The sequence below is a fragment of the Leptodactylus fuscus genome, unplaced genomic scaffold, assembly GCF_031893055.1.
Source record: "Leptodactylus fuscus isolate aLepFus1 unplaced genomic scaffold, aLepFus1.hap2 HAP2_SCAFFOLD_305, whole genome shotgun sequence".
Taxonomy (NCBI): domain Eukaryota; kingdom Metazoa; phylum Chordata; class Amphibia; order Anura; family Leptodactylidae; genus Leptodactylus; species Leptodactylus fuscus.
This window is the reverse complement of record NW_027440328.1, coordinates 39869-58846: the sequence shown is the minus strand read 5'-3', so window position 1 is coordinate 58846 and position 18978 is coordinate 39869. Positions and strand designations below refer to the sequence as shown.

Sequence of the window (18978 nt, the reverse complement as noted above, 5' to 3'; positions counted from 1 at the left end):
ACATTACTTATCCTGTATTATACTCCAGAGCTGCGCTCACTATTCTGCTGGTACAGTCACTGTGTACATACATTACATTACTTATCCTGTATTATACTCCAGAGCTGCGCTCACTATTCTGCTGGTACAGTCACTGTGTACATACATTACATTACTTATCCTGTATTATACTCCAGAGCTGCGCTCACTATTCTGCTGGTGCAGTCACTGTGTATATACATTACATTACTTATCCTGTATTATACTCCAGAGCTGCGCTCACTATTCTGCTGATATAGTCACTGTGTACATACATTACTTATCCTGTATTATACTCCAGAGCTGCGCTCACTATTCTGCTGGTACAGTCTCTGTGTACATACATTACATTACTTATCCTGTATTATACTCCAGGGCTGCGCTCACTATTCTGCTGGTACAGTCTCTGTGTACATACATTACATTACTTATCCTGTATTATACTCCAGAGCTGCGCTCACTATTCTGCTGGTACAGTCACTGTGTACATACATTACATTACTTATCCTGTATTATACTCCAGAGCTGCGCTCACTATTCTGCTGGTGCAGTCACTGTGTACATACATTACATTACTTATCCTGTATTATACTCCAGAGCTGCGCTCACTATTCTGCTGGTCATTGTGTACATACATTACATTACTTATCCTGTATTATACCCCAGAGCTGCGCTCACTATTCTGCTGGTACAGTCACTGTGTACATACATTACATTACTTATCCTGTATTATACTCCAGAGCTGCGCTCACTATTCTGCTGGTGCAGTCACTGTGTACATACATTACATTACTTATCCTGTATTAAACTCCAGAGCTGCGCTCACTATTCTGCTGGTCATTGTGTACATACATTACATTACTTATCCTGTATTATACTCCAGAGCTGCGCTCACTATTCTGCTGGTGCAGTCATTGTGTACATACCTTACATTACTTATCCTGTATTATACTCCAGAGCTGCGCTCACTATTCTGCTGGTACAGTCACTGTGTACATACATTACATTACTTATCCTGTATTATACTCCAGAGCTGCGCTCACTATTCTGCTGGTGCAGTCACTGTGTACATACATTACTTATCCTGTATTATACTCCAGAGCTGCGCTCACTATTCTGCTGGTACAGTCACTGTGTACATACATTACATTACTTATCCTGTATTATACTCCAGAGCTGCGCTCACTATTCTGCTGGTACAGTCACTGTGTACATACATTACATTACTTATCCTGTATTATACCCCAGAGCTGCGCTCACTATTCTGCTGGTGCAGTCACTGTGTACATACATTACATTACTTATCCTGTATTATACTCCAGAGCTGCGCTCACTATTCTGCTGGTCATTGTGTACATACATTACATTACTTATCCTGTATTATACTCCAGAGCTGCGCTCACTATTCTGCTGGTGCAGTCATTGTGTACATACATTACATTACTTATCCTGTATTATACTCCAGAGCTGCGCTCACTATTCTGCTGGTGCAGTCACTGTGTACATACATTACTTATCCTGTATTATACTCCAGAGCTGCGCTCACTATTCTGCGGGTACAGTCACTGTGTACATACATTACATTACTTATCCTGTATTATACTCCAGAGCTGCGCTCACTATTCTGCTGGTACAGTCACTGTGTACATACATTACATTACTTATCCTGTATTATACTCCAGAGCTGCGCTCACTATTCTGCGGGTACAGTCACTGTGTACATACATTACATTACTTATCCTGTATTATACTCCAGAGCTGCGCTCACTATTCTGCTGGTACAGTCACTGTGTACATACATTACATTACTTATCCTGTATTATACTCCAGAGCTGCGCTCACTATTCTGCTGGTACAGTCACTGTGTACATACATTACATTACTTATCCTGTATTATACTCCAGAGCTGCACTCACTATTCTGCTGGTACAGTCACTGTGTACATACATTACATTACTTATCCTGTATTATACTCCTGAGCTGCGCTCACTATTCTGCTGGTCACTGTGTACATACATTACATTACTTATCCTGTATTATACTCCAGAGCTGCGCTCACTATTCTGCTGGTGCAGTCACTGTGTACATACATTACATTACTTATCCTGTATTATACTCCAGAGCTGCGCTCACTATTCTGCTGGTACAGTCACTGTGTACATACATTACATTACTTATCCTGTATTATACTCCAGAGCTGCGCTCACTATTCTGCTGGTGCAGTCACTGTGTACATACATTACATTACTTATCCTGTATTATACTCCAGAGCTGTGCTCACTATTCTGCTGGTCACTGTGTACATACATTACATTACTTATCCTGTATTATACTCCAGAGCTGCGCTCACTATTCTGCTGGTACAGTCACTGTGTACATACATTACATTACTTATCCTGTATTATACTCCAGAGCTGCGCTCACTATTCTGCTGGTACAGTCACTGTGTACATACATTACATTACTTATCCTGTATTATACTCCAGAGCTGCGCTCAGTATTCTGCTGGTCACTGTGTACATACATTACATTACTTATCCTGGATTATACTCCAGAGCTGCGCTCACTATTCTGCTGGTCACTGTGCACATACATGACATTACTTATCCTGTACTGATGGTATGCAGGGGAGGTGACTGGAGGAATGACATAGAATAGAGGTAAATACAACATGATGGGCAGAAGGCGGAGTGAAGCTCTGGAGGATGCTATAGGTGTGTCCTGAGGATTATCATATTAGCCGTAAACAACAATATGGGATCGGTACGTACAGTAAGTCCCACAAAACATCCAGCCCTCCGGCACCTTCTGACTGCCACCTAGTGGTCAGCTGTCACACACATGTATATACAGTATATATGGTCCCTGGTGGTCAGCTGTCACACACATCTATATACAGTATATATGGTCCCTGGTGGTCAGCTGTCACACACACACATGTATATACAGTATATATGGTCCCTGGTGGTCAGCTGTCACACACATCTATATACAGTATATATGGTCCCTGGTGGTCAGCTGTCACACACACACATGTATATACAGTATATATGGTCCCTGGTGGTCAGCTGTCACACACACACATGTATATACAGTATATATGGTCCCTGGTGGTCAGCTGTCACACACACACATGTATATACAGTACATATGGTCCCTGGTGGTCAGCTGTCACACACACACATGTATATACAGTATATATGGTCCCTGGTGGTCAGCTGTCACACACACACATGTATATACAGTATATATGGTCCCTGGTGGTCAGCTGTCACACACATGTATATACAGTATATATGGTCCCTGGTGGTCAGCTGTCACACACACACATGTATATACAGTATATATGGTCCCTGGTGGTCAGCTGTCACACACACACATGTATATACAGTATATATGGTCCCTGGTGGTCAGCTGTCACACACATGTATATACAGTATATATGGTCCCTGGTGGTCAGCTGTCACACACATGTATATACAGTATATATGGTCCCTGGTGGTCAGCTGTCACACACACATGTATATACAGTATATATGGTCCCTGGTGGTCAGCTGTCACACACATGTATATACAGTATATATGGTCCCTGGTGGTCAGCTGTCACACACACACATGTATATACAGTATATATGGTCCCTGGTGGTCAGCTGTCACACACACACACATGTATATACAGTATATATGGTCCCTGGTGGTCAGCTGTCACACACATGTATATACAGTATATATGGTCCCTGGTGGTCAGCTGTCACACACACACACATGTATATACAGTATATATGGTCCCTGGTGGTCAGCTGTCACACACATGTATATACAGTATATATGGTCCCTGGTGGTCAGCTGTCACACACACACATGTATATACAGTATATATGGCCCCTGGTGGTCAGCTGTCACACACATGTATATACAGTATATATGGTCCCTGGTGGTCAGCTGTCACACACACACATGTATATACAGTATATATGGCCCCTGGTGGTCAGCTGTCACACACACACATGTATATACAGTATATATGGTCCCTGGTGGTCAGCTGTCACACACACACATGTATATACAGTATATATGGTCCCTGGTGGTCAGCTGTCACACACATGTATATACAGTATATATGGTCCCTGGTGGTCAGCTGTCACACACTCACATGTATATACAGTATATATGGTCCCTGGTGGTCAGCTGTCACACACACACATGTATATACAGTACATATGGTCCCTGGTGGTCAGCTGTCACACACACACATGTATATACAGTACATATGGTCCCTGGTGGTCAGCTGTCACACACACACATGTATATACAGTATATATGGTCCCTGTTGGTCAGCTGTCACACACACACATGTATATACAGTATATATGGTCCCTGGTGGTCAGCTGTCACACACACACATGTATACACAGTATATATGGCCCCTGGTGGTCAGCTGTCACACACATGTATATACAGTATATATGGTCCCTGGTGGTCAGCTGTCACACACACACATGTATATACAGTATATATGGTCCCTGGTGGTCAGCTGTCACACACACACATGTATATACAGTATATATGGTCCCTGGTGGTCAGCTGTCACACACATGTATATACAGTATATATGGTCCCTGGTGGTCAGCTGTCACACACATGTATATACAGTATATATGGTCCCTGGTGGTCAGCTGTCACACACACATGTATATACAGTATATATGGTCCCTGGTGGTCAGCTGTCACACACATGTATATACAGTATATATGGTCCCTGGTGGTCAGCTGTCACACACACACATGTATATACAGTATATATGGTCCCTGGTGGTCAGCTGTCACACACACACACATGTATATACAGTATATATGGTCCCTGGTGGTCAGCTGTCACACACATGTATATACAGTATATATGGTCCCTGGTGGTCAGCTGTCACACACACACACATGTATATACAGTATATATGGTCCCTGGTGGTCAGCTGTCACACACATGTATATACAGTATATATGGCCCCTGGTGGTCAGCTGTCACACACACACATGTATATACAGTATATATGGCCCCTGGTGGTCAGCTGTCACACACATGTATATACAGTATATATGGTCCCTGGTGGTCAGCTGTCACACACACACATGTATATACAGTATATATGGCCCCTGGTGGTCAGCTGTCACACACACACATGTATATACAGTATATATGGTCCCTGGTGGTCAGCTGTCACACACACACATGTATATACAGTATATATGGTCCCTGGTGGTCAGCTGTCACACACATGTATATACAGTATATATGGTCCCTGGTGGTCAGCTGTCACACACATGTATATACAGTATATATGGTCCCTGGTGGTCAGCTGTCACACACATGTATATACAGTATATATGGTCCCTGGTGGTCAGCTGTCACACACTCACATGTATATACAGTATATATGGTCCCTGGTGGTCAGCTGTCACACACACACATGTATATACAGTATATATGGCCCCTGGTGGTCAGCTGTCACACACACACATGTATATACAGTATATATGGCCCCTGGTGGTCAGCTGTCACACACATGTATATACAGTATATATGGTCCCTGGTGGTCAGCTGTCACACACACACATGTATATACAGTATATATGGTCCCTGGTGGTCAGCTGTCACACACACACATGTATATACAGTATATATGGCCCCTGGTGGTCAGCTGTCACACACACACATGTATATACAGTATATATGGCCCCTGGTGGTCAGCTGTCACACACACACATGTATATACAGTATATATGGTCCTTGGTGGTCAGCTGTCACACACACACATGTATATACAGTATATATGGCCCCTGGTGGTCAGCTGTCACACACACACATGTATATACAGTATATATGGCCCCTGGTGGTCAGCTGTCACACACACACATGTATATACAGTATATATGGTCCCTGGTGGTTAGCTGTCACACACATGTATATACAGTATATATGGTCCCTGGTGGTCAGCTGTCACACACATCTATATACAGTATATATGGTCCCTGGTGGTCAGCTGTCACACACACACATGTATATACAGTATATATGGTCCCTGGTGGTCAGCTGTCACACACATCTATATACAGTATATATGGTCCCTGGTGGTCAGCTGTCACACACACACATGTATATACAGTATATATGGTCCCTGGTGGTCAGCTGTCACACACACACATGTATATACAGTATATATGGTCCCTGGTGGTCAGCTGTCACACACACACATGTATATACAGTATATATGGTACCTGGTGGTCAGCTGTCACACACATGTATATACAGTATATATGGTCCCTGGTGGTTAGCTGTCACACACACACATGTATATACAGTATATATGGTCCCTGTTGGTCAGCTGTCACACACACACATGTATATACAGTATATATGGTCCCTGGTGGTCAGCTGTCACACACACACATGTATATACAGTATATATGGTCCCTGGTGGTCAGCTGTCACACACACACATGTATATACAGTATATATGGTCCCTGGTGGTCAGCTGTCACACACATGTATATACAGTATATATGGTCCCTGGTGGTCAGCTGTCACACACATGTATATACAGTATATATGGCCCCTGGTGGTCAGCTGTCACACACACACATGTATATACAGTATATATGGTCCCTGGTGGTCAGCTGTCACACACATGTATATACAGTATATATGGTCCCTGGTGGTCAGCTGTCACACACATGTATATACAGTATATATGGTCCCTGGTGGTCAGCTGTCACACACATGTATATACAGTATATATGGTCCCTGGTGGTCAGCTGTCACACACACATGTATATACAGTATATATGGTCCCTGGTGGTCAGCTGTCACACACACACATGTATATACAGTATATATGGTCCCTGGTGGTCAGCTGTCACACACACACATGTATATACAGTATATATGGTCCCTGGTGGTCAGCTGTCACACACACATGTATATACAGTATATATGGTCCCTGGTGGTCAGCTGTCACACACATGTATATACAGTATATATGGTCCCTGGTGGTCAGCTGTCACACACACACATGTATATACAGTATATATGGCCCCTGGTGGTCAGCTGTCACACACATGTATATACAGTATATATGGTCCCTGGTGGTCAGCTGTCACACACATGTATATACAGTATATATGGTCCCTGGTGGTCAGCTGTCACACACATGTATATACAGTATATATCTTCTCAGATAGAGGACAGTATGGAGGAGCTATAGCTGGGAGACCCCCACAATGAGACCGCTGCTCTTATCAAACGCCACATTTTGACTCCTTTCACTTGATGAGGATGGATCTACGCACAGGTGACATGTGGGGGCCTCAGGTGACGGACCCCCAACAATCAGAGAGCCCCCCTACCAGATAGGTTACCCCGTATACCCCGAAACACCTGCAGAGCGCCGAGGCTTCTAGATTCTATGCTCCAGAGTCTCTACAGCCAACGGCAGTCTCCAGAACAATGTCAGTGGAGGGTCTCTAGTGATGGGGGTCTCGGGGTGACGGTCTCTTACAGACAGGGGGGTCTCATAGTGACGGTCTCTCATAGACAGTGGGGGGGGGTGTCTCAGGGTGACTGTCTCTAACAGACAGGGGGGTCTCACAGTGACTGTCTCTCACAGACAGGGGGGTCTCGGTGACTGTCTCTCACAGACAGGGGGGTCTCGGTGACGGTCTCTCACATACAGGGGGGTCTCGGTGACGGTCTCTCACATACAGGGGGGTCTCAGTGACGGTCTCTCACATACAGGGGGGTCTAGGTGACTGTCTCTCACATACAGGGGGGTCTAGGTGACTGTCTCTCACATACAGGGGGGTCTCGGTGACGGTCTCTCACATACAGGGGGGTCTCGGTGACTGTCTCTCACATACAGGGGGGTCTCGGTGACTGTCTCTCACATACAGGGGGGTCTCGGTGACTGTCTCTCACATACAGGGGGGTCTCGGTGACGGTCTCTCACATACAGGGGGGTCTCGGTGACTGTCTCTCACATACAGGGGGGTCTCAGTGACTGTCTCTCACATACAGGGGGGTCTCAGTGACGGTCTCTCACATACAGGGGGGTCTCGGTGACGGTCTCTCACATACAGGGGGGTCTCGGTGACGGTCTCTCACAGTCTCACCTTTCTCTCCATGTGCCTCTGGGTTCTGGTTCCGTTGGTTCTGTTGGGTCAGGACACATTACACATGCGCAGACCGAGGCACAGTCTGACAATAGCCGGCTCATTCCCCTGACTGTAGGGACCGTCACACAATATCCTGCACATCATACAGAGACATCAGGGACCGTCACACAATATCCTGCACATCACACAGAGACATCAGGGACCGTCACACAATATACTGCACATCATACAGAGACATCAGGGACCGTCACACAATATCCTGCACATCACACAGAGACATCAGGGACCGTCACACAATATACTGCACATCATACAGAGACATCAGGGACCGTCACACAATATCCTGCACATCACACAGAGACATCAGGGACCGTCACACAATATACTGCACATCACACAGAGACATCAGGGACCGTCACACAATATACTGCACATCATACAGACACATCAGGGACCGTCACACAATATCCTGCACATCATACAGAGACATCAGGGACCGTCACACAATATCCTGCACATCACACAGAGACATCAGGGGCCGTCACACAATATCCTGCACATCACACAGAGACATCAGGGGCCGTCACACAATATCCTGCACATCACACAGAGACATCAGGGGCCGTCACACAATATCCTGCACATCATACAGAGACATCAGGGGCCGTCACACAATATCCTGCACATCACACAGAGACATCAGGGGCCGTCACACAATATCCTGCACATCACACAGAGACATCAGGGGCCGTCACACAATATCCTGCACATCACACAGAGACATCAGGGACCGTCACACAATATACTGCACATCATACAGAGACATCAGGGACCGTCACACAATATCCTGCACATCACACAGAGACATCAGGGACCGTCACACAATATACTGCACATCATACAGACACATCAGGGACCGTCACACAATATCCTGCACATCATACAGAGACATCAGGGACCGTCACACAATATCCTGCACATCACACAGAGACATCAGGGACCGTCACACAATATACTGCACATCACACAGAGACATCAGGGGCCGTCACACAATATCCTGCACATCACACAGAGACATCAGGGGCCGTCACACAATATCCTGCACATCACACAGAGACATCAGGGGCCGTCACACAATATCCTGCACATCATACAGAGACATCAGGGGCCGTCACACAATATCCTGCACATCACACAGAGACATCAGGGGCCGTCACACAATATCCTGCACATCACACAGAGACATCAGCGGCCGTCACACAATATCCTGCACATCACACAGAGACATCAGGGGCCGTCACACAATATCCTGCACATCATACAGAGACATCAGGGGCCGTCACACAATATCCTGCACATCACACAGAGACATCAGGGGCCGTCACACAATATACTGCACATCACACAGAGACATCAGGGACCGTCACACAATATACTGCACATCATACAGAGACATCAGGGGCCGTCACACAATATCCTGCACATCACACAGAGACATCAGGGACCGTCACACAATATACTGCACATCATACAGAGACATCAGGGACCGTCACACAATATACTGCACATCACACAGAGACATCAGGGGCCGTCACACAATATCCTGCACATCATACAGAGACATCAGGGACCGTCACACAATATACTGCACATCATAGAGACATCAGGGACCGTCACACAATATCCTGCACATCATACAGAGACATCAGGGACCGTCACACAATATCCTGCACATCACACAGAGACATCAGGGACCGTCACACAATATCCTGCACATCACACAGAGACATCAGGGACCGTCACACAATATACTGCACATCATACAGAGACATCAGGGACCGTCACACAATATCCTGCACATCATACAGAGACATCAGGGGCCGTCACACAATATCCTGCACATCACACAGAGACATCAGGGGCCGTCACACAATATACTGCACATCACACAGAGACATCAGGGGCCGTCACACAATATCCTGCACATCACACAGAGACATCAGGGGCCGTCACACAATATACTGCACATCACACAGAGACATCAGGGGCCGTCACACAATATACTGCACATCACACAGAGACATCAGGGGCCGTCACACAATATCCTGCACATCACACAGAGACATCAGGGACCGTCACACAATATACTGCACATCATACAGAGACATCAGGGACCGTCACACAATATCCTGCACATCATACAGAGACATCAGGGGCCGTCACACAATATCCTGCACATCACACAGAGACATCAGGGGCCGTCACACAATATACTGCACATCACACAGAGACATCAGGGGCCGTCACACAATATACTGCACATCACACAGAGACATCAGGGGCCGTCACACAATATCCTGCACATCACACAGAGACATCAGGGGCTGTCACACAATATCCTGCACATCACACAGAGACATCAGGGGCCGTCACACAATATACTGCACATCACACAGAGACATCAGGGGCCGTCACACAATATACTGCACATCACACAGAGACATCAGGGGCCGTCACACAATATCCTGCACATCACACAGAGACATCAGGGACCGTCACACAATATACTGCACATCATACAGACACATCAGGGACCGTCACACAATATACTGCACATCATACAGACACATCAGGGACCGTCACACAATATACTGCACATCATACAGAGACATCAGGGACCGTCACACAATATCCTGCACATCACACAGAGACATCAGGGACCGTCACACAATATCCTGCACATCATACAGAGACATCAGGGGCCGTCACACAATATCCTGCACATCATACAGACACATCAGGGACCGTCACACAATATACTGCACATCATACAGAGACATCAGGGACCGTCACACAATATCCTGCACATCATACAGAGACATCAGGGACCGTCACACAATATCCTGCACATCACACAGAGACATCAGGGACCGTCACACAATATCCTGCACATCACACAGAGACATCAGGGGCCGTCACACAATATCCTGCACATCATACAGAGACATCAGGGGCCGTCACACAATATACTGCACATCATACAGAGACATCAGGGGCCGTCACACAATATACTGCACATCATACAGAGACATCAGGGACCGTCACACAATATCCTGCACATCATACAGAGACATCAGGGGCCGTCACACAATATCCTGCACATCACACAGAGACATCAGGGGCCGTCACACAATATCCTGCACATCACACAGAGACATCAGGGACCGTCACACAATATCCTGCACATCATACAGAGACATCAGGGACCGTCACACAATATCCTGCACATCACACAGAGACATCAGGGGCCGTCACACAATATCCTGCACATCACAAAGAGACATCAGGGGCCGTCACACAATATCCTGCACATCACACAGAGACATCAGGGGCCGTCACACAATATCCTGCACATCATACAGACACATCAGGGACCGTCACACAATATACTGCACATCACACAGAGACATCAGGGACCGTCACACAATATACTGCACATCACACAGAGACATCAGGGGCCGTCACACAATATCCTGCACATCATACAGAGACATCAGGGACCGTCACACAATATACTGCACATCATAGAGACATCAGGGACCGTCACACAATATCCTGCACATCATACAGAGACATCAGGGACCGTCACACAATATCCTGCACATCATACAGAGACATCAGGGACCGTCACACAATATCCTGCACATCACACAGAGACATCAGGGACCGTCACACAATATACTGCACATCACACAGAGACATCAGGGACCGTCACACAATATCCTGCACATCATACAGAGACATCAGGGGCCGTCACACAATATCCTGCACATCATACAGACACATCAGGGACCGTCACACAATATACTGCACATCATACAGAGACATCAGGGACCGTCACACAATATCCTGCACATCACACAGAGACATCAGGGGCCGTCACACAATATCCTGCACATCACACAGAGACATCAGGGACCGTCACACAATATCCTGCACATCACACAGAGACATCAGGGACCGTCACACAATATCCTGCACATCATACAGAGACATCAGGGACCGTCACACAATATACTGCACATCACACAGAGACATCAGGGGCCGTCACACAATATACTGCACATCACACAGAGACATCAGGGGCCGTCACACAATATACTGCACATCACACAGAGACATCAGGGGCCGTCACACAATATCCTGCACATCACACAGAGACATCAGGGGCCGTCACACAATATCCTGCACATCATACAGAGACATCAGGGACCGTCACACAATATCCTGCACATCACACAGAGACATCAGGGACCGTCACACAATATCCTGCACATCATACAGAGACATCAGGGGCCGTCACACATTATCCTGCACATCATACAGAGACATCAGGGACCGTCACACAATATACTGCACATCATACAGAGACATCAGGGGCCGTCACACAATATACTGCACATCATACAGAGACATCAGGGACCGTCACACAATATCCTGCACATCACACAGAGACATCAGGGACCGTCACACAATATCCTGCACATCATACAGAGACATCAGGGGCCGTCACACATTATCCTGCACATCATACAGAGACATCAGGGACCGTCACACAATATACTGCACATCATACAGAGACATCAGGGGCCGTCACACAATATACTGCACATCACACAGAGACATCAGGGACCGTCACACAATATCCTGCACATCATACAGAGACATCAGGGACCGTCACACAATATCCTGCACATCACACAGAGACATCAGGGACCGTCACACAATATCCTGCAGATCATACAGAGACATCAGGGACCGTCACACAATATACTGCACATCACACAGAGACATCAGGGGCCGTCACACAATATCCTGCACATCATACAGAGACATCAGGGACCGTCACACAATATACTGCACATCATAGAGACATCAGGGACCGTCACACAATATCCTGCACATCATACAGAGACATCAGGGACCGTCACACAATATCCTGCACATCACACAGAGACATCAGGGACCGTCACACAATATCCTGCACATCACACAGAGACATCAGGGACCGTCACACAATATACTGCACATCATACAGAGACATCAGGGACCGTCACACAATATCCTGCACATCATACAGAGACATCAGGGGCCGTCACACAATATCCTGCACATCACACAGAGACATCAGGGGCCGTCACACAATATACTGCACATCACACAGAGACATCAGGGGCCGTCACACAATATCCTGCACATCACACAGAGACATCAGGGGCCGTCACACAATATCCTGCACATCACACAGAGACATCAGGGGCCGTCACACAATATCCTGCACATCATACAGAGACATCAGGGGCCGTCACACAATATCCTGCACATCACACAGAGACATCAGGGACCGTCACACAATATACTGCACATCACACAGAGACATCAGGGGCCGTCACACAATATACTGCACATCACACAGAGACATCAGGGGCCGTCACACAATATCCTGCACATCACACAGAGACATCAGGGACCGTCACACAATATACTGCACATCATACAGAGACATCAGGGACCGTCACACAATATCCTGCACATCATACAGAGACATCAGGGGCCGTCACACAATATCCTGCACATCATACAGAGACATCAGGGGCCGTCACACAATATCCTGCACATCATACAGAGACATCAGGGACCGTCACACAATATCCTGCACATCATACAGAGACATCAGGGGCCGTCACACAATATACTGCACATCATACAGAGACATCAGGGACCGTCACACAATATACTGCACATCACACAGAGACATCAGGGGCCGTCACACAATATCCTGCACATCACACAGAGACATCAGGGACCGTCACACAATATACTGCACATCATACAGAGACATCAGGGACCGTCACACAATATCCTGCACATCACACAGAGACATCAGGGGCCGTCACACAATATACTGCACATCACACAGAGACATCAGGGGCCGTCACACAATATACTGCACATCACACAGAGACATCAGGGGCCGTCACACAATATCCTGCACATCACACAGAGACATCAGGGGCTGTCACACAATATCCTGCACATCACACAGAGACATCAGGGGCCGTCACACAATATACTGCACATCACACAGAGACATCAGGGGCCGTCACACAATATACTGCACATCACACAGAGACATCAGGGGCCGTCACACAATATCCTGCACATCACACAGAGACATCAGGGACCGTCACACAATATACTGCACATCATACAGACACATCAGGGACCGTCACACAATATACTGCACATCATACAGACACATCAGGGACCGTCACACAATATACTGCACATCATACAGAGACATCAGGGACCGTCACACAATATCCTGCACATCATACAGAGACATCAGGGACCGTCACACAATATCCTGCACATCACACAGAGACATCAGGGACCGTCACACAATATCCTGCACATCACACAGAGACATCAGGGGCCGTCACACAATATCCTGCACATCATACAGAGACATCAGGGGCCGTCACACAATATCCTGCACATCACACAGAGACATCAGGGGCCGTCACACAATATACTGCACATCATACAGAGACATCAGGGGCCGTCACACAATATACTGCACATCATACAGAGACATCAGGGACCGTCACACAATATCCTGCACATCATACAGAGACATCAGGGGCCGTCACACAATATCCTGCACATCACACAGAGACATCAGGGGCCGTCACACAATATCCTGCACATCACACAGAGACATCAGGGACCGTCACACAATATCCTGCACATCATACAGAGACATCAGGGACCGTCACACAATATCCTGCACATCACACAGAGACATCAGGGGCCGTCACACAATATCCTGCACATCACACAGAGACATCAGGGGCCGTCACACAATATCCTGCACATCACACAGAGACATCAGGGGCCGTCACACAATATACTGCACATCATACAGAGACATCAGGGACCGTCACACAATATCCTGCACATCATACAGACACATCAGGGACCGTCACACAATATACTGCACATCACACAGAGACATCAGGGACCGTCACACAATATACTGCACATCACACAGAGACATCAGGGGCCGTCACACAATATCCTGCACATCATACAGAGACATCAGGGACCGTCACACAATATACTGCACATCATAGAGACATCAGGGACCGTCACACAATATCCTGCACATCATACAGAGACATCAGGGACCGTCACACAATATCCTGCACATCATACAGAGACATCAGGGACCGTCACACAATATCCTGCACATCACACAGAGACATCAGGGACCGTCACACAATATACTGCACATCACACAGAGACATCAGGGACCGTCACACAATATCCTGCACATCATACAGAGACATCAGGGGCCGTCACACAATATCCTGCACATCATACAGACACATCAGGGACCGTCACACAATATACTGCACATCATACAGAGACATCAGGGACCGTCACACAATATCCTGCACATCACACAGAGACATCAGGGACCGTCACACAATATCCTGCACATCACACAGAGACATCAGGGACCGTCACACAATATCCTGCACATCACACAGAGACATCAGGGGCCGTCACACAATATCCTGCACATCATACAGAGACATCAGGGGCCGTCACACAATATACTGCACATCATACAGAGACATCAGGGGCCGTCACACAATATCCTGCACATCATACAGAGACATCAAGGGCCGTCACACAATATCCTGCACATCACACAGAGACATCAGGGGCCGTCACACAATATACTGCACATCATACAGACATCAGGGGCCGTCACACAATATCCTGCACATCATACAGAGACATCAGGGGCCGTCACACAATATCCTGCACATCACACAGAGACATCAGGGACCGTCACACAATATCCTGCACATCACACAGAGACATCAGGGACCGTCACACAATATCCTGCACATCACACAGAGACATCAGGGACCGTCACACAATATCCTGCACATCACACAGAGACATCAGGGACCGTCACACAATATCCTGCACATCACACAGAGACATCAGGGACCGTCACACAATATCCTGCACATCACACAGAGACATCAGGGACCGTCACACAATATCCTGCACATCACACAGAGACATCAGGGACCGTCACACAATATCCTGCACATCACACAGAGACATCAGGGACCGTCACACAATATCCTGCACATCACACAGAGACATCAGGGACCGTCACACAATATCCTGCACATCACACAGAGACATCAGGGACCGTCACACAATATCCTGCACATCACACAGAGACATCAGGGACCGTCACACAATATCCTGCACATCATACAGAGACATCAGGGGCCGTCACACAATATCCTGCACATCACACAGAGACATCAGGGACCGTCACACAATATCCTGCACATCATACAGAGACATCAGGGGCCGTCACACAATATCCTGCACATCACACAGAGACATCAGGGGCCGTCACACAATATCCTGCACATCATACAGAGACATCAGGGACCGTCACACAATATACTGCACATCATACAGAGACATCAGGGGCCGTCACACAATATACTGCACATCACACAGAGACATCAGGGACCGTCACACAATATCCTGCACATCATACAGAGACATCAGGGACCGTCACACAATATCCTGCACATCACACAGAGACATCAGGGACCGTCACACAATATCCTGCACATCATACAGAGACATCAGGGGCCGTCACACATTATCCTGCACATCATACAGAGACATCAGGGACCGTCACACAATATACTGCACATCATACAGAGACATCAGGGGCCGTCACACAATATACTGCACATCATACAGAGACATCAGGGGCCGTCACACAATATCCTGCACATCACACAGAGACATCAGGGACCGTCACACAATATCCTGCACATCATACAGAGACATCAGGGACCGTCACACAATATCCTGCACATCACACAGAGACATCAGGGACCGTCACACAATATCCTGCACATCATACAGAGACATCAGGGGCCGTCACACAATATCCTGCACATCATACAGAGACATCAGGGGCCGTCACACAATATACTGCACATCATAGAGACATCAGGGACCGTCACACAATATCCTGCACATCACACAGAGACATCAGGGGCCGTCACACAATATCCTGCACATCACACAGAGACATCAGGGACCGTCACACAATATCCTGCACATCATACAGAGACATCAGGGACCGTCACACAATATCCTGCACATCATACAGACACATCAGGGACCGTCACACAATATACTGCACATCACACAGAGACATCAGGGACCGTCACACAATATCCTGCACATCACACAGAGACATCAGGGACCGTCACACAATATACTGCACATCACACAGAGACATCAGGGACCGTCACACAATATCCTGCACATCATAGAGACATCAGGGGCCGTCACACAATATCCTGCACATCACACAGAGACATCAGGGGCCGTCACACAATATACTGCACATCATACAGAGACATCAGGGGCCGTCACACAATATCCTGCACATCACACAGAGACATCAGGGACCGTCACACAATATACTGCACATCATACAGAGACATCAGGGACCGTCACACAATATACTGCACATCATACAGAGACATCAGGGGCCGTCACACAATATCCTGCACATCACACAGAGACATCAGGGACCGTCACACAATATCCTGCACATCACACAATCACACAGAGACATCAGGGACCGTCACACAATATCCTGCACATCACACAGAGACATCAGGGACCATCACACAATATCCTGCACATCACACAGAGACATTAGGGGCCGTCACACAATATCCTGCACATCATACAGAGACATCAGGGGCCGTCACACAATATACTGCACATCATAGAGACATCAGGGACCGTCACACAATATACTGCACATCACACAGAGACATCAGGGGCCGTCACACAATATACTGCACATCACACAGAGACATCAGGGACAGTCACACAATATCCTGCACATCATACAGAGACATCAGGGACCGTCACACAATATCCTGCACATCACACAGAGACATCAGGGACCGTCACACAATATCCTGCACATCATACAGAGACATCAGGGACCGTCACACAATATCCTGCACATCACACAGAGACATCAGGGGCCGTCACACAATATCCTGCACATCATACAGACACATCAGGGACCGTCACACAATATCCTGCACATCATACAGAGACATCAGGGACCGTCACACAATATCCTGCACATCACACAGAGACATCAGGGACCGTCACACAATATCCTGCACATCATACAGAGACATCAGGGGCCGTCACACAATATCCTGCACATCACACAGAGACATCAGGGACCGTCACACAATATCCTGCACATCATACAGACACATCAGGGGCCGTAACACAATATCCTGCACATCATACAGAGACATCAGGGACCGTCACACAATATACTGCACATCATACAGAGACATCAGGGACCGTCACACAATATACTGCACATCACACACAGACATCAGGGACCGTCACACAATATCCTGCACATCATACAGAGACATCAGGGACCGTCACACAATATACTGCACATCACACAGAGACATCAGGGGCCGTCACACAATATCCTGCACATCACACAGAGACATCAGGGGCCGTCACACAATATCCTGCACATCATACAGAGACATCAGGGGCCGTCACACAATATCCTGCACATCACACAGAGACATCAGGGACCGTCACACAATATCC

General features: G+C 47.2%; 1 long non-coding RNA gene across 1 annotated transcript in view; it reads right to left on the bottom strand.

Annotated features, from left to right (window-relative positions):
• The window catches only part of LOC142187906 (uncharacterized), an 85381-nt gene extending 77093 nt beyond the window's left edge, over window positions 1-8288 (bottom strand). Inside the window, exon 1 of the long non-coding RNA XR_012712622.1 lies at window positions 8182-8288. This is a non-coding gene — a long non-coding RNA (uncharacterized LOC142187906). The remainder of the gene's footprint in view (window positions 1-8181) is intronic.
• Window positions 8289-18978: the final 10690 nt, after the last annotated feature.